Source organism: Oryx dammah, unplaced genomic scaffold (assembly GCF_014754425.2).
Source record: "Oryx dammah isolate SB20612 unplaced genomic scaffold, SCBI_Odam_1.1 HiC_scaffold_29, whole genome shotgun sequence".
Taxonomy (NCBI): domain Eukaryota; kingdom Metazoa; phylum Chordata; class Mammalia; order Artiodactyla; family Bovidae; genus Oryx; species Oryx dammah.
Window position 1 is genome coordinate 93,427,424 of NW_024070213.1, and position 19,210 is coordinate 93,446,633.

The 19,210-nt window shown below is 43.8% G+C and overlaps 1 protein-coding gene and 1 pseudogene across 1 annotated transcript in view; one reads left to right on the forward strand and one right to left on the reverse strand.

Annotated features, from left to right (window-relative positions):
• CRADD (CASP2 and RIPK1 domain containing adaptor with death domain) overlaps window positions 1-19,210 on the reverse strand; it is a 198,470-nt gene that overhangs the window by 29,803 nt on the left and 149,457 nt on the right. The window lies entirely within an intron of this gene.
• LOC120858375 lies at window positions 16,657-17,332 on the forward strand (annotated as a pseudogene).

Here is a 19,210-nt window from a genome sequence, read left to right on the forward strand (position 1 = left end):
CTGGCCCAGTGATGTTTGCTGGGCAAATATGCTGCTGCTGTGAAAATCCTTTTCTCTCCAGCTGCCCGTTCTCGGTTGGGTCATCACAGGCAGCTGAGGAAATGGCTACAGGGTCCTGCCTTAACGGCTTTACTCCTTTTGTCCATTTAAAATCTCTCAAACACCCTGGGAGGGTAGACCCTCCTTTTTTTGCATAATTTTAATAGTTCCTATTTGAAAATGATCTTTCAAAAGCAACAGAAATGCACCCCTGGGCTCTAGAAGCAGAGGATGTCGCTTTGAAATGTCAAAAGTGTTAAACATTTAAAGCAACCATAAATCAAAGTACAACTCTGACTCCTGACATCTCTCCAAGGAAAAATTCCAAAGGCTGCAGTACTTTAAAATAATATCTTGTGCTCTGGCCCCAGCCTTGGCTGCTTCTCCCTTGGAACAACAAAAAGAACCGTGCCAGCTATTAAAGGCAGTCTTGTTATATAATGCAGTTAATCTCACATAGTCTTCCCTGTGGGATTTAACCCAAGTTTCACAGTGGTCTACTTTATTTAGCACTGATAGTTTTATTCGTTTCTTATTAAAGAGATCTTTCCACAAAATTGGCTGCTTTCTCAGTCTTGGCTCAAGAAGGAAGAATATCTGAATTAAAAATCTGTGCAACAGATGGATTGCAGTTACAAAGAGTATCTCTGGCTTCAGAAGTTCCTCACGGAGGCAGGTGTCAAGCCTATTAATAAGTCCCTGGCTTTCAGATTTTCCCGAACACAGTTTAGCCCTCCCATTTATGCACTCTGCAGGCAGAACAGAAAATAAAAGCACAGAGCTCCGTAAATACTTGTCAGATTCTGGGGATGTGTTTGTCTCAATTTCTGTTCATTTAAAAGGAACTGTACTTTTATCCACGGGAAAAACAATCCCATCAGGCAGCTCCAAGGAGGGGGAGAGGGGACATACGGGATGGCCCCCACGCCTGTCAGCTTGTGTGGGCGGGGTCTGTCCAGGGCTGGGTCTGAGAGGCCCTGCCCGCGAGGTCCTGCTGAGCCCTCCTTGGCGCGGTGGCCCTTTCGGCACCAGAGAGGGACTGATGAAGGGCACACGGAAGGGGCTTTCTTGTGCTTCCTGCTGCTCTTCCTTAACGAGCCCCTCCTTTTCCCCATATAGCTACTGGAGGGATAACAGAGAAGACAAGCAAGATAAGTCATTTCCTTCCCACTGTATGACTCATACGACAAAAGCCCTGTTCCACATTCTCACAGTCTCAAACACAGCCCTGTTTGGTTTCAAACAGTTCTCACCGAAGTGTGCTCCATCCTGTGTCATTTTAAAACAAGGGGAAGGGAAGACAAAGGAAACACTTCTACTCTTAAAGCCATCACCATGAGACAGGTGTAACTGTTATATTCTTTTTATAGGGAGGGCATTACTATTAGGAGAAGCTGGATGACTTGGACCAACTCACTCCTTTGAAGAAGTGACAGCCTGGTTTTAAACTCAGGTCCATCTGGCTCCAGAGGCTATGGTCCTCCTGTGAGTTTCTCTATGCTCTCTAGTCTGTCTGACTGGAGGAGTGTTAACAAACCCATTAAGAGAGGTAGAAGCTTACTGGGCAATGATTTTGTGCTGCTTCGATATAGTTCCCAAACTGTGCAGATACCCAGAAGCACTACTAAATGGCTGAGCCTGGAGCCAGTGTGCAAAGAGGGTGTCCGCAGAGAAAAATTTATTCATTTTACAGACTGAAAATTGGGGGTAGGTGGGCTTCCCCAGGGGCTCGGCAGTTAAAAAAAAAAAAAAAAAGTCTGCTTACAATGCAGGAGATGTAGGATCAATCCCTGAGTTGGGAAGATCCCCTTGGAGGAGGGCGTATCAACCCACTTCAGCATTCTTGCCTGGAGAATCCCACAGACGCATGAGCCTGGCAGGGTACAGTCCATGGGGTCACAAAGGCTTGGACACAACTGAAGCGACTGAGCAGGCACTCAGGCACTGTAATAAATAACACTAACAACCACAACTTATGTTCATGATGGACTTAGAGCCCTTGTAAATCCATGCCTGTAAGGTCTATGTCATTGAAAAGATAAAATGAGCGTTTAATGGGTCCAAAGGGATGCCTCCTTTAATGTGCTTAATCCTCCCCGCCTAAAATGCTGCACTCTGTCTGGTGGCAGCTTTTACCTCCTGTTGGTCAGTCGCATTCAGTGGACAGAAGAGTCCATCTTCCCTCCCCGTTGCCCCAGTCCAGAAGATGTGGACTCTAGCAATCAGCTTTAGCTCTGATATGTCACTCTAAAATATTCCTCTGTGTTAACATAATAGTTCCATTAAGTAAACTGAACTTTAACAAAAATACTCGAAGCCGATTTTTTGAATTTCCTTCTCTAGCAGCAAGGTACTTCTTTAAAAAAGAATGAAAGGAAAACAACAACAAGAGAAAGCCACATATAATATTCATTTAGCCTACTTACTGGCAGCATGGTGTGCGTGTATGTGTGTTCCAAAGAGCACAGAAGCAGCTTTTATGGTTAGAAAATTGAAGTGCTATCAAACCTAGGAAATTATAGGGAGCAGAAACAAAACAGCTTATCTACATATGTCCCATCTGCTTTTGGTTTTGTGTTTTGCACAATCAATTACTGGAAGCCTTGGAGAGTACGCCGAGACACTGAAAACAAGACCTAGGGTGTGTCATGATGGTGGCTAGAGGTGACGGCAAGGCCACCATAGAGCCCACATCAAAACTCAGATGCATGGGAGAGTTTTCCGGAACTGCCAAGGCAGACTGTTACAAATGAAAACACAACATGCAGCCACTGTTTCGGAATATGGAAAAAAGCAAATTTCCATTCAGCGGGGAAAAGCCATCGATTTCTGAATTCTGTCAGCGTGGGTCACTGTGTTCTCCATAACTCAGCATTTTACTGCCGAGAGCGGTTGCGCCCAAGACGCTTCAATTTCCCAGACTCCAGCAGCTGGGTTTTTATGCTGGGTCCCTCCCCCAGCAAGAGCCCAGTTTCTTTGGGCCACTCCATTCCAACAGCCCTACTACTTTCCGCTCTGACAGTTCCACGCTCCACACTCACCTCCATTACCTACTTCTAGACTCTCCCTACACTTTCAACACAAATCACTTCTCCACTTTTCCATGAACCACAGGCAAGGGAAAAGACCTCGCGTTAGGCAAAAGACGAGAATAGCAATGGATCCACACTTCAGTAGAATAAAGTAAATGCCTGAACTGAGAGGTGTTATAACAAATGAACATTCTTTAGCTGAAATAACTTGGTGGCAGCAAAGTCCTAAAAGAAACTGAAGAAAAACTTTCTATTCCTGTTGACCCAATCAATTAATAGAGCTACACCATTAATGGAAGTAATCTTAGTTTGAAGTTTGAAAATTACTTTTGTCTAAGGGAAGGGGATGATGAGAGTTACTGATCTATTAGTCACTCTTTTGGTATATTCTTTAAGGGGGGAAAAACAGAAAACCCCAGGGGATTCTAGAAATGAAATCAGCAATGTGAGCCTGTTCTTAAATGAGTACATTTTGTTTGCTTAAATCACTGTGTTCGTTAGTCTGCTGTTGTAAGGAGATGACAATCTATAAAATCATAAGCCTGATTTCCACTGTTGAGCAATGGCTCAGAGATTTGAAAGAGAGAATTTGATTTCTACCTCTATTTCTAAAGGAAAACACTTTGCATACGGCGTATTGATAAAACGTTCTAATTACGCGGGCTTAATCATAAGAGTGTTAACATATGAAAAAGTTCTTAGAAACATTTGAAGGTAGATTTTTAAGAGTACTATAGGAATCATTAAACATTTTTAGACTCCAATGCGAAACAAAAAAGAGAAAACTACAATAGAGACCCAGCCCCCAAGGGGAATTCATGTAACACCATCTCCTTCCCATGGCTTGCCTTTGGGAACCCATCTTGTCACTTCTTCCCCTCCTCAGAAGCAGCCTGCCCTTCTACAGCTTAAGAAGAAGGATCCCGGAGTTGCCATGAGGGTGGAGTCTCATTCATGACTTGGAGCAGTCTCATCCCTCAGCTCCATGGCACTGACTCACTGTGGTACAAGGAGGATGCAGTGTCCGGGAGGAACCGGTGGTTGTCAAGACTCATTTCCCTGTGGCATGATGCGGCTGCCTTCTCTAGTGAATTATACAGGAAGACGATTTTCATCTGACTCAAGGCTCTGGGGCTGTGCTTCACTCCCATTCCTCTTGATTGGCCAAAGTCATTATTTGCCAAGGTAAACTGCAAACTTCCCTTTTTTGCAGTGATGGATCCGTGCGCGGTCATTCTCAGGGTGTGACAGTGTGGTATGGGGCACTGAGCCCAGGACGCGCTCTTCAGTCCTTTTTCTGCCCCTGACTCACTGCCATCTGCATCTCAAGTTCCACATCCCTGAAGAGGTGGGGATCCAGCCAGCCCCCCACCTTTTTGTAACACCACCAGGAGAAGACTGTGCCCCCTCTCAAAAGATTTTATTTTTCCTGTCATTTCCAATCCTCCCCCCTTTCTCCTTTTTTCCTATATTAGCTAGACTCTCATGCCAAGTGGGTGATATTCACAGAACACCACCCCAACCCTCTAGACCAAGTGTTCTAATTTTCATGCGGTCACAGATATAAGCAAGATAACAGAAGGGCGTGTTGGCTAGCAAACACAGCAGGAAGAATAATTAACCAGGTTGCATGGTGTGTTTCCTTTCCTTCAGTAACTGAGAGGCAGTTGTGATTTAGTAGACAGGGCAGAAGTCATAGCATGTTTCATGACCCAGCACTAGACCTTGAGACTAAAAGGCCACCTTTCTAGCCTCAGCTTCCTCACCGTAAAGTGAAAGGGTTGATTGAGCTTAGGGGCTGCAAAGGCAGACATTTACTGGGGCCTATCAGATAACACGCAGGAAGTAAAGTATAAACTATGGAGCAGTGGGGACTGGGGAAAACCGGAGTGCCCACACCCCAGCTGGGGGAAGCAGCTGCCACTCAGCACCAGCCAAGTGTCACCCTGGGAGGAAGAGGGTCCTTCAACTCCACATTTTCTAATCTTCCAAGAGAAGCTATATTCTAAGTGGAATCTCAATTTTGAATTAGTGTCAACTGATTTAAAAAAATTTTTTTAATGCTGTGTGAGCCAAATAAAATGTGAATGCCCATGTTCAGTCTATGGCCTTGGCACTCCGACCTGATTAATGGCTATTAATACAATTAATACATTAATATGATGGATATTAATATAGCACTATTCCCTTCTCCAGGGGATCTTCCCCACCCAGGGATCAAACCTGTATCTCCTGCTTGGCAGGTGGAGTCTTTACCGCTGAGCCACCAGGGAAGCCAAAACCCAGATTGCCCAAGTTTAAATTCTGGTTAAGCCACTTTATGACCTGTGTAAACATAGGCAAGTGACTACACCTCTCTGTGCCTCAGTCTCCTCATTTAAGAAAGTGAAGATGATATGATGCCTATCACATAGGGCTCTTGTGAGAACTGAGCAGGTTAGAGCATGGTGAGCTCTTGTAACAGTGCCTGACAAGGTAAGCACTGCAAGTATTTGCCACTATACATAAGAAGACAGGGCGCAGAAAGTTGGTTGCACCAGAAAACCAAAGTAGAATCAGGGATGGAAAATCTACCTTAATCTATAGATCAGTTTATTTTATTGTTAGAGTTACCCAATAAGGGACTTGGAAAAATAATAAGCAAAGACCGCGCTAGAGTCCAAATGGATTTATTCTCCCGTCCAGACCCATTTGAGTTCTGCGCGTCTAGGCATCCTGACATTTCCATTTGGATATCTTCCAGGCGTCTCACATTTAACATGTTCAGACCTCGTCTGGGTCCTGCTTCCACCTGTTTCCACCCTCAGTCTTCTCCGTTTCAGTGCTGGCAGTGGCAATACCAGCCACCCGGTCACCCAAGGTAGAAGTTTGACAGTCAGTCATCTTTGACTCCTCCTCTGCCTCGTCCCCAAAGTCAGTGACCCACAGTTGTCCATTCTGCCCCTTCAGTATCCCTGCTGTCCATCTTCTTTTCTCCTTAGTCACGGCCTCTATTCTAGTCCAAGAAATGATCACCCCTCCCTTGCAGTAACTCACTAACTGGCCTTTTGCTCTTACCTGTGCCCCGAAGCCAGAAAGCCTACAGGGCACCTTGGTGTACAAAAGTACGCTGCCCATGTGAAGAGAGGCAGCCCTGGCCAGGCCTTGGGGAGCAGACTGGGGCCAGATTTCACCCCTCACTTGTCTGCTTGGGCAGCACCCTTGTGCTTCAGCACCTGCTCAACCATGTACAGTGGTCCTTCCCAAATGATTTTTCCAACAGCAGTTGGAGTGGTTTTATTAAAATGTAAATTGGATCATGCCACACTTCTCTGTAACATAACCCCATCCACAGCCCTTTATGGGCTTCCCTGGTGGCTCAGCTGGTAGGGAATCTGCCTGCGATGCAGGAGACCCTGGTTTGATCCCTGGGTGGGGAAGATCCCCTGGAGAAGGGAATGGCAACCCACCTCAGTATTCTTGTCTGGGAAATCCCAACGGACAGAGGAGCCTGGGGGGCTACAGTCCACAGGGTCGCAAAAGAGTCAGACATGACTTACCAACTAAACAACAATAATCTGGCTTTTAGCCACCATTCACTAAATTCCACCACCTTTTCGAAGATCGGAGACGATGTTCATGGCATCTTTAAGTTTCCCTCTTCCACTCTAACCACCCTTGGTTCCTCACTTGAACTGGCTTCTAGATCCCTCATTAGCTTTATTTTCCTCACATGAACTGGTCTTAGACACCCCCTCCCACCCCGATTAGCTCTTTTCCTGCTTTTGAAGCACCAAGGTTTGCTGGCTTAGACCGTATGTATGAATGTGTCTTCTCTTCTGGATGCAGGGCAGGAAGCAGGCCCTGTGTTTATTCCCTCTGAATCCTTTACAAAGCTGCCAAGAGTGCTCACACAGAGCAAGCCCTCATATACAGACAGGGCCAGACCAAGCAGGGATAATAGGCCTGCCTGTGTGAATAACAGAAGTCGGCTGGGAATACGCTTTTATCTGTCACAACCCTAATTAAGGGGAAAGGCCTTATTTTGTGGCTAGAAATGTCAACATAATGAATTGGCTAATTGTTCCTTCTTGCTACAGACCTTCTCCCGCACTGTCCCCAGGTCACAGTGTCGAAGCTGGAAGGCGCCTTTTTGCACCATAAGATATGACTGGCCTTGAATGGCGTGGCTGCTCGGGGGCTGGGAGGGGGCGGTGTGGATGGGGCACCTCTCACAGTGCTTTTGATCTTGCTCTGTCTCTTTGGGGCTATTGTTCTGGGGCGGGTGCTGTCCCTTGAAGACAGTTGGGGCAGAGTTCCCCTTTATCTCTTGCTCTATGTTTCTCCTTCCCATTCTGTTCCCCAGGGCCTAGGAAGGGTCAGGGAATACCCACCATCTGCTCCCTACCAGGGACCTGGGAGCACTCCTTTCTAGTGTCACTGGGAAGCTCCTGGTTCACTCCACACCCCTCCTCTGTATCCTCCCCTCTAGAGAATGCAGATCTTTTAACTCAGCAGCTTCCTGCGTACCTCTCCTCCCAACTGCCTCTGTCACTCCCACTGCTCATGTACTTCCCGTCTCCCATCCACTAATATGTCAAGTAAAAGCTGATCCAGGAAGGTAGCCTAACCAGAAGATATAAGGCACCTGGCCAGTACAGCAGGAACTTCCTTGCTTAAGAAATGGAGGCCTCAGACAATCCAACAGGTGGAAGAAGTTCATTATTAATAAGGGTTGCCTCTGGGGAAGGGGCTAAGGAGCAAGGGTCAGGGGAGGCCTAGGTGAGCTTTTTCACTAAGCAGCCTTTTGTATCATGTTCTCTTCAACTACAAATACTTACTTTTTCAATAATAACCTAATAGCTCTCCTAGTTCTGATTCCAAGTGTGTTAACACAACCTTCTGATAAAAGTCTGGCTCCCCACACAAGGTTTTCTGCAGGGAGAAAAATATGCTAACCTGCAAATGTGAATATCTGTGTTTGTTTAGGAAGAATTCTTTCCAACACATGAATGAATGGGCATTGTGACTTCTCCACCAGTCTCTAAGATCGGTTCTCATGAATCAGTTTCTCTATCTTCTTTCCCAGACTGCTCTGCTCTGGTCCAGGAATCCCTTGGTCTGTGAAGCTGAGGACCAGGCGTGGAGAAGGGCCATCCTGGCAAGGCACTGTCCATGGGCAAGGCCTGCCAAGTGGCCACACAGCGCCCTCTGGTCTTGGGAAACAGATTTTCTTCCAATGAAAGGCTAAGGTGGTAGCAGCAGCTCCCTAGTCTGGATTCCATGAGATGACAGGCAAAATGGATCCCTGACGGGCTAAATAATGACCTGATCTAAGCTGAATGTCACATGTCCACAGACTGAGTCTCCTAAAGAGGCAGTCTGAGCCATCAAGGGGAATGCCCGTCTGAAGCCCACAGACAGGGGTTTAGAAGCTCTCAATTGTTTTATGATGAGATCTTACCTAAAGCACCTCTGTAAAGAGGTGAGGCAGTGTGGAGGAGGAGAAGATGTCATGGAAAAAGAAAAATGAATAAGAAGGGGCTGGCAGCTTACTGCCAAGAAAGAAAATTCTGCCAGCCAACCATAAAGAATGGGATGATGATAGCTACTGGGACCTAGAGCAAGTTACTCCACACTTTCTCCCTCCATTGCTTCTTGTAGGATGAGGATAAATCTAGGACCTACTTTAAATGATCATCCTGCCGATTCACCACAGTGATATATAATACGTAAAGCACTTGGCCCAGTCAGGCTCCACATTCTCTGCCCCCACTCACACACCCCTGAACGTGGCTCCCAGGCATTTTGAAAACACATTTCAAATACCTCAGAGTCACTGCTGGGGAGACCTGGTCAGAGGCTGCAGTCCCTTGAAGGACCAGGTCCCAGGTTCTGATGGACTGCCCTCCACCTGAGGAGACAGTAACATGGGCAGGGAGGGTCCCTGGGAAGTCACCTGGCCCAACACCCTATGCATGTGACTTCCGAAAGGAGCTAAATGAACAGACGAAGACAGAATGAGAAGGAAAAAGATGTAACTTAAAAAATAGTAAATTTGTGAAATTCTATTGGAAAGTTCTACTGTACTGAGCCCTCGAATTTCCTGGTCACTGCTCCAAATCCAGATCTCTCATTCCAAATCAGCAGTTGTCCCTTCTGGAGCTGTCACCCCAGCACACTAAACTGGGCCGGTAAGACTTGGTGGGACCCTCTTGTATTTTTAGAGCCTTTGACTCTTGTCCAGAGAGTGGGTGGGTAATGGTACGTGTACCCCCATTCTCTGTCCACTGTCATCTCACAGGGATGGGAGTGTCCCCTAGATGAGGAGTCACTGCTTATAATGAGAGCAGTTCTGATGGAGTGCCTAGATAGGGGAACAGGATGAAGGCAGAAAAAGGGCTAAAAAGTCCTTTTCCTATATAGTTGTGCTATATATGGTAGTCACTAGCCACGTGTGACTGCTGAGCACTTGAAAAAAGAGCCTGACACGCACTTCAGTGTGCTGCAAGTACAAAGCTCACACCAGATTTTGAAGACTTAGGTGTGGAAAACAAGTGTAAAATACCTCATTAATAATTGTTTGCTATTCCTTTCAGGTTGAAATGATAATTGTACTTTGGATATACTGCGTTAAATACATCAATCAGACTAATTCCACATGTTCTTTTTACTTTTGAAAATGTAACAGACAGTAAAGAATCTGCCTGCAATGCAGGAAACCTGGGTTCAGTCCTTGGGTTGGGAAGATCCCCTGGAGAAGGGAATGGCAACCCACTCCAGTATTCTTACCTGGAGAATTCCATGGACAGAGGAGCCTGGTGGGCTACAGTCTATGGGGTCGCAAAAGGTCCGTCTTGACGGAATGACTAACACTTTTACTTTTATACTAGAAAATGTAAATTCCACAGGTGTTCACACTGTGGCTTGCATCGTATTTCTGTCGGAGGGTAAAGCTGCGGAATCTGCTTCCTGTGCTCTTTGCCCTCTCACTGCTGCCATCCTCACGCTTGGTCCTAACCCTGCACCTGAGTGAGCAGTGGGAAGCTAACTAGCCACTCCTGCTGCTGCTGCTGCTGCTGCTGCTAAGTTGCTTCAGTCGTGTCCGACTCTGTGCGACCCCACAGACGGCAGCCCACCAGGCACCCCCGTCCCTGGGATTCTCCAGGCAAGAACACTGGAGTGGGTTGCCATTTCCTTCTCCAATGCGTGAAAGTGAAGTCGCTCAGTCGTGTCCGACTCTTAGCAACCCCATGGACTGCAGCCTACCAGGCTCCTCCGTCCATGGAATTTCCCAGGCAAGAGTACTGGAGCCCCTCCCAGGCTTCTGTTATTCTGCGGGGAAAAAGGAGAGAGTAAACTAAAATAGTTTTCTTTTGGCTGGGGGTATATTCCTCCCAGTCTACCCCTCTCCAATGATCACAGATAGAAACATTTCTAGCCTCAGAATCCAGGCCCCACTTCAGGCCCAGGGAGTACCGTGCATAAAAGATGAACTAGTCTTCAAAGCAATGGTGGGTTCTAGGTGCAGCTGAGCTACTAACCAGACCTGGGGTTTTCTATTTTTTATTTCTTGGCATATATTTCATCTTGGCTGCCAAGCTGAAGACTGCTTGAAGCCAGGGATTAGATTTTTGTCCACCGTGTATCCACACCTCGAGGAGGTAGTCAATAGAAATTGGCTGAATGCAATGCATGAAAGACTTAGAGGGCTTCAGTTTACCCACCTGTAGAAATGAAGGCATCAGACTAAGTAATCTGATAGGTTAACAGAATTTTAAAGCAAAAAGGGACTTTAGAACCCTCTGGTCTAGTGGTTTTCAATTCAATCAGTTACAATCCAATTTTTACAATCCAACATTTTACAAATCTATTATTTGCTAATTTGATATAAAATAATGTAACCTACCTATACACATTTTAAAATTAATGTGCAAACTGTAATACAAAGGAGAGATGGAAATAGCATAACCTCTATAAAATAATATGTATTTCAATATATAAATACTCTACATGACTGCTCTAAAGAGCGATGTAGCTTCAGATTCACACGCCTATAGAATCACCATGGATGTGAGAGCTATAGTGCAGATGGTACAGGTGTGTTGTGCTGCTGACTCAGACGTCTTTAGTGTTTGCTAATGGTGAGATGATTTTTCTGAAATAGGGAATAACTCCGTAAAGCTCTGAGTAAAACAGAGTACAATCTTACCTCTGCTTATATATATTCCTGGAGAATCCCATGTATATCTTTAAACATGAAAACTGCTCTACATTAATGTGTGAAACAAAGCTGGATTCTTTGAAAACCTGGCAGAACATATGGAAGTCTTGAGGGTTGTGGGACCATTATCCTCTCTGCAGAACTGTCCAGAGTATTACATAGCAGCTCTGCCCCTGCCCATCAGATATCACTAGCATCCCACCCCCGATCACTGTGGCATCTGAAAACACTCCCATGGACTCCCTGGTGGTCCAATGGTTAAGAATCCACCTTCCAATGCAGGGGCATGGATTCAATCCCTGGTTGGGGAACTTAAGATCCCATGTGCCACGGGACAACTAAGCCTGGGTGCCACTAGAGAGAAGCCCGTGCACTGCAACAAAAATCTTGCTGCTGCAACCAAGACGTGATGCAGCCACGTAAATAAAATAAAAAATGAACACACCCCCACAGGATGCTAAAAGCACCCCAGGGGGGATGCCAACCACAGACGAGAATCCCTGATGGGCAAAACTTTTTAATTACGGGCATAATTTGAATAAGATGTGAGAGCACAGATAACAGACACAGTAAAGTTTTGAAAAGATGGTCTGTTTTCAAGACAGCTGCATATGTACGCTACGACAGAACAAAGGGAATCATGAACTGAGGCTTCACACTTATGTTGCTGATCACTGCTGGTTCAGTCACGTTTCAATCTGTTAGAAAGACTTGTCTTCTGACACATTTTTGCCCGCATTCCCACTGGACCAAAGCGGCCCAGAGACTCGGAGGCAGGCTGGGCTGGAGAGGCCAGGCCTCCAGGCTGCCAGGCCCGTGTTTCAGGCTTGTTTCCTCTGCGTTCTCAAAAGTTTCTAGGACACCACAGTAGAAATGGCACGGGTTGCAACACTCTTGTCTCCCACGGCAGTGTTCTCTTTCATTGCTGCTTACGTGTGATCCTAGGATTCATGATGTGAGTAGATTAAATCTCTCCCTCAGATCCTTCAAACAAGTTAAACTGCAGTCAAACTGCAGTCCTGCTGGGTAACCCCACTAGAACCTCACTTACTTTGTGGAGAGGCGGGGGGAATGTGGATTCTACCCAGTTCATTCAAAACTTAAACAAACAGAAGGTAAAGTTGGCTTTTTTTTTCATCTCCCCGACCCCCTAACTGCTCATCTTGGAATGGGGACTCCATCTAGTTCCTCAGACGATCTGCTGGCCCTGCTCACAGAAGAATGTTTGTACTCAGTGGGAACAATCTGTTCATGACAAGACACCAGATCCTGTCTGAACCACAGCAGCTATGGGAAAACAATATGCCTACAGCCAGCACCAAAGTCTGGTCTGTACTTCGTGGCTGGCATTGCCCCATCAGAGAATCGGCAGGCAGCGGCAAAACCCTGCCTGAGCAGCAGGCTCTGACAATCACCTTGGCTATTGCCCCTGCTTCCCCCTACATGTCCATGCCCCTCCATTTCAGCATTTGGTCTGCAGGCAATATCCTCTGGCTCCAGATCAACTTTTTTTTTTCGCAACACCCTCAGCAAGTCGGGTAAAAGGTGCTTCCAGCTTGCCCTAGACTCCAACCTGCTCTCAGATACCCCAGGAAAAGCTTTTTTTTTCCAAGCATATATTCTTCCCCTTTCCTGGGGAGCTCTAAGCTCATTCTCCCCACTTCCCTAGCTCAGCTCCATCCTCTTCCTCAGGCCAGTGGTTCCCCAATATCCACAGAACCCAAGAGAAAGTCCACACCATGCCAGCAAGTCCCCCTTGTTCCTGGCATCTGCGTCACTGAGGCCCCTTGGGCTTTGAGACAATGTCATACAGACCCCTGCAGGTAAACCAGAGACCTCAACCTAAAATAGTAATAGGGATGAGATGAAACCAACGATACTGGTCTTTTTTATTTCTCTAATGGGGTGGACAACGTGAATGCAGGAGGAGGACATACTACATTTAGGCACAGAAAAGTGCATAAGGAGATAAAAGTCACATTTAATTGTTACTGCTTTGTAAAAGCCCAAAGACTACTGCATTGCTTGACAACTTCTGCAGTATCTCGCTGGATTCAAGTTCTGTGGGACTTGGCCACTCGGGACATTTTTGCAAGGTTAGATTCCTAGCATCCAGTAAAAAAAGGAAAGGGACTTTGACACTTGATCTCCAGTTATAGAATAGGTGTTTGTTCTTACTTAATTATACAATCCCCACAACTCTATCAGATGTTGGCAAAGTTCTCTATGCACCATTTTAATGCTTTTATGATTTAACATGTGTCATGCTTAAATCATTAAGCATGATTTAACATGCTTAAATTTATATTTCCTGCCTACTATTCTTCCCACACTAATTTGAACCATACAAAAAAAACTTATACAAAAGAAGAGAAACTGCATTCAGGACAAGTAAGGAGATTGCATTGAAACAATTCCTGATTAAAGTTAGCACTTTACATAACAATACAGGATACAGGATACCTTGTACTGCAATTGCATTATAATTAACCAACTCCAGTTACAAATTTTACACCAACTGTAGATCACAAACTGAAGTAAAACTCAAGTCTGAGCCAGAGGTTGCTTTCCTTGGACCTAGAAACAAGTTATCCACTTTGCACAGGACAGACAGAAGAGAAAATGGTTATAAAGGACAATTAATTCTCATTTGGTAAACAGCTAGATTTTAAATACCACTTTTAATTAAAACTGATACATCTAACACAAACAAAAGCTATGTCTAAATGACATTACTAGAAATTAGAGTAAAAATAAAAATTATAAATAAAATCTATCATTTATTAGAGTTTAACATGCACTAATTAGTAGGTTAGCCAATTTACATACATTGTCTTGTTTGATCTTAAAAAAAAAAGTTTACACTAGGGTTCACACTTTGTATTGTACATCCGAAGGGCTTTGATAAACATATATGCCGTGTGTGCACCATTACCTCACACAAGATAGTTTCACTGTTTTGAAAATTCTCTGTGTTTCATGCATTCATTCCTCAGCCCCTCAGCCCAAACTCCAGGCAACCAGCAATCTTTTAATCATCTCCAAAGTTTTACCTTTTCCAGTATGTCACATATTAATAGAATCATACAGTATGGATCTTTTTCAGACTACCTTCCTCCACTGAGGAATAAGCATTTAAAGTTCCTCCAAGTCTTTTCATGACTTGATAGTTCAGTCCGTTTTATTGCTGAACGATATTCCATCACATGGATGTACCGGTTTGTTTATCCATTCAATTACCAAAGAGCATCTTGGTTGCTTCCAATTTTGGCATTTATGAATAAAGCTACTATAAACATTTGTGTGTAGCTTTTTGTGTGGATATAAGTTTTCAACTATTTGGGCAGAACCTCAGAGCAGGACTTCTGGATCATGTGGTAAGATTATGTTTATCTTTTTAAGAAATTGCCAAAGTGTCTTGCAAAGTGCTATTCTACTTTGCTTTCTTATTTCTTAATCTTTTAGCTACCCCTCAGTGTATGTATGTTATACCTGTCAGATGAGAAAACTGAGATTCCAAGAGATTACATAATTTGTCCAAAGTTATGCAAAAGTGTAATGGCTAATGCCAGAATTCAAGTTTGGGTTGGTCTGGCTTTAAAGGTAGTGATCTTGCACTATACTGTACCAAGTGAACCAAACACTCAGCCAAATCAGGGTCCTTTAATGGTGTGAGAGTATGTTGCCAATCCTTACTCTGTGAGTTAATGTTCCTGTCCTGAGTCTAAAATCAGACACCAGGAAAATATCCTGTTGCACAAGCCTTATAACTTTCCCCCTAGAATCATTATCTCCTCCTCCTCTGCCACAGCTCCGGGGAGGGATTACAGGCCCTGTGAAAAGGCACAGGGCAGGTATTAGAAGTAGCCCCACCTCAATATCTCAATACAATACAGCTCCAGTTGAAGGCAAAGACATTAAACTCTGTAGTAACACTCCATTCAGAGAAGGCAATGGCAACCCACTCCAGTACTCTTGCCTGGAAAATCCCATGGACGGAGGAGCCTGGTAGGCTGTAGTCCATGGGGTCACAGAGAGTCAGACACTTACTGAGTGACTTCACTTTCACTTTTCACTTTCATGCATTGGAGAAGGAAATGGCAACCCACTCCAGTGTTCTTGCCTGGAGAATCCCAGGGATGGGGGAGCCTGGTGGGCTGCCGTCTGTAAGGTCCCACAGAGTCGGACACGACTGAAGCGACTTAGCAGCAGCAGCAGCAGCAACACTCCATTAAAACACACACACACACACTTTCAGTAATACAAATACTAACCAAATGCCTCAGCATCAGGTTTCTGATTTCAGGGCTTCTTTCAAAGATCGAGAATACCAGCTGCTTTGGGATGGAAGGCTGGGGGAAAAGCCATGTGCTGCCACTTGTAAGTTCTTTTTTTTTCCAGAAACAATTTAAGATGACTATCATAGACTCATGTTGTTCTTGTTCAGTCACTCAGTCGTGTCTGACTCTGCAGTCTCAAGGACTGCAACACACCAGGCTCCCCTATTCTTCACTATCTCCCAGAGTTTGTTTAAAATCATGTCCATCAAGTTGGTGATGCTATCTAACCATCTCATCTTCTGCCTCCTCCTTCTCCTTTTGCCTTCAATCTTTCCCAGCATCAGGGGCTTTTCTAATGAGTCAGCCCTTCACATCAGGTGGCCAAAGTATTGGAGCTTCAGCATCTGTCCTTCTAATATACCTGTAAGTTAACTAAGGGATTTAGTGACTTTAAAATGTTTTTATATTTTCAGCTCAAGACAACGGAGTTTTGCATTGAATTCCTGAGGTATTCCTAATTTTTAAGCAGGGCAGAAATCCAGATACACCAGCACCTCAGGTAACCGATCATCACAATGTACAGCGTAGGTGTTGGGGGGGAGTGACAGGCAGGGATGGCTGGGGAAAGCAGGGACCACAATCAGCCTATCTTCACTATTAGGCTTACTTATTTGGTGTGACTTGAAGCATGATATGGAGACCATCCCACCATCTGGAAGGTGGAGGATAATATTTTTCACACAATAACACACATATCAGCCATACTGATACTGCAAAGAGCCTAGTGCAATTCCCTAAAGAGTATCAATTCTTTCTCTTCCCCTCTCCTCCTTTCAGCAATTCCAACTACATCAGTCACACCAGCCTTCAAACAGGGCACAGAATGTCTTGCTTCTAGAGGTAGCACAATTTGGTACAGCTTGGAGAAATAGCTTAAGAAGAAGAGTGATGCTTGCTCTCATGGATAATATTAATGCAATCTGGTTAATTTAGGGAGTGTGCTTTACAGAGTAATTTGGATGAGCCTAGAAGCACCACCCTCTGCTAATGGGTCATCTCTTTAAAATTTTATTAAGGAAATGCCACAGACCCGGGACCCAGAGCAGCTCAGAGGTGGTGAATAATAGCTCTTCAAGTGTGCAATAAAAAATGGCCTCCAATAAAACTACATTGCAAAAAATGGGAAAGAAACAAAATGGAAAGAGTAAAAAAGTTGAAGAGGCAGAATCTGAAGAATTTGTAGTAGAAAAAGTACTGGACCGCTGTGTAGTAAACAGGCAGGCGGAGTATTTCCTGAATGGAAGGGGTTTACAGATGCAGACAATACTTGGGAACCTGAAGAAAATTTAGATTGTCCAAAGTTAACTGAAGCATTTCTTAATTCTAAAAAAGCTGGTAAAGAAAAAGATGGAACAAAAAGAAAATCTTTGTCTGACAGTGAATCTGATGACAGCAAATCAAAGAAGAAAAGAGATGCTGCTGATAAACCAAGAGGTTTTGCCAGAGGTCTTGATCCAGAATGAATAATAGATGCCACAGACAGCATTGGAGAATTAATGTTCCTCATGAAATGGAAAGATTCCGATGAGGTGGACTTGGTGCTGGCAAAAGAGGCAAATATGAAGTGTCCTCAAATTGTAATTGCTTTTTATGAAGAGAGACTAACCTGGCATTCTTGTCCAGAAGATGAGTCTCAATAATTGTTTGCATTGCCATATATATATATATATATATATATATATATACACACATATATATAAAATGTGGGTCTTGGTTTTTTGATTTCTTGCTGCTGCTGCTGCTAAGTCGCTTCAGTCGTGTCCGACTCTGTCTGACCCCATAGACGGCAGCCACCAGGCTCCCCTGTCCCTGAGATTCTCCAGGCAAGAACACTGGAGTGGGTTGCCATTTCCTTCTCCAATGCATGAAAGTGAAAAGTGAAAGTGAAGTCACTCAGTCGTGTCTGACTCTTAGCGATCCCATGGACCGCAGCCTACCAGGCTCCTCCATCCATGGGATTTTCCAGGCAAGAGTGCTGGAGTGGGTTGCCACTGCCTTCTCCGTTTGATTTCTTAGTGTGAAGAAATAACTACATTCTAATGAAAATCAGGTTTGATGTTTGTTTTGTAGTAGCATTGGGGAAGTTACATTTTTCCCCCCCCATCTATAGCACTGGTTACTTTGAACAAATAAAAGCTTTCTGTAGTTGCTTCCTTCAGCAGGAAAGAATTTGATACCATGGTAGATTATTTCCTCAGCATTAGAGAACAGGTCTTCTAAATGTTGCAGGAAATCTCCATAGTCATTACTCAATAAGAATTTAGAATTTGCATTTAACTTATATATGCTTGAGGACCATTCCAAGTTTTTTGTATGTATATACATAAAAGACATATGTAAATGGTTTGGGAGTTAATTTTTCGTTGTGGTTTCTGTTTTGGTAAATATATTTAAACAACAGCCTTTCATAACCATGGATAAGCCCATGTTCTGGAATTATATCATTTTGAGCAATGTAAGAAATAACTTCAACTTAGATTGAAAATTTAAGTCTTAACCTTTCAAATTGAATAATTTTGTAATTAATTAGACAAATTAAGCAGTTTAAATTGGGTAATTTTTTAAAGCATCCCTATCAGAATCTGCATCCATATCTGCATATAAATGCAGTTTTATATGCAGAAACCCTGGAAAGAGAATTTTTATCACTATCAACAACCTTCCCAATCAAATGAAAAAAGTAGAAAAATTCTGGTATGTTTTAATATAGCAAAGCAAAACTTAGTTAAATGGACACTCGATGGTACCCTTTGGTGAACCATTGTTTTAAAAGAAATTGAAGTCTCTGTGCTATATTTCGGAAAGGCTATGATACGTGGGATGTCTCAGATTTGTTCATGGAAACCTAATCAGATAGTTTTAAAATACTGGCAGTTTAGGATCTAAAGGAATAAATGAGTGAACAAACTTTTCTAATCTATGCTTGACCTGCATTTTTTTTCAGACTTGACTCCATTCCTTACATGAAGGCTCAATTTTCTCAGTATTTTGGGTTACTAGTTCAGCAGAAGCCAAGAGAAACAATAACTTTGTAGTAATCAGAATGTTATTCAACTGTATATTGTTTACTTTATTGTAAATACCGGTGAACAGTGGTCAATAGTTTTATATTCCTTTAAAAAAATAAAAATTAAAAATTATTAAGAAAGTATATAACTTTTCAGCTGTTGGCAGAATATTTCTTTGGCTGCCACTTGTAGTAATGGCGAGATTTCAATCAGGGAGGACACAAGTTGAGCAAAAGAGACGAGACTGTTGGATATAAAAGCAGGCTAAATTCATGGAAATTTTATGCCCATGTCTTTACTTGCCAAGGGAGGACTATGGATTTAATTTATATTACTCTCTAGATAGGAAAGGGGAGAAGGAATGTGAAAACCAGCCATGCCGAGATGCTCACTCATTATTTATTTATTCAACAATGAAAACTATTTACTGTCATTATGAAGTGGTAAAGAGATAAGGGCAGTAAGCTGTACAAACTAGACCTTACAGTTTAAAATGCAACCACTCAAGCCCTGCAGAGTGAGGGTTCTGGCTTTCCAGATTCTGTCATTACACAAGGACAGAAGGAAGGGACTCTGATTATCTAGTCT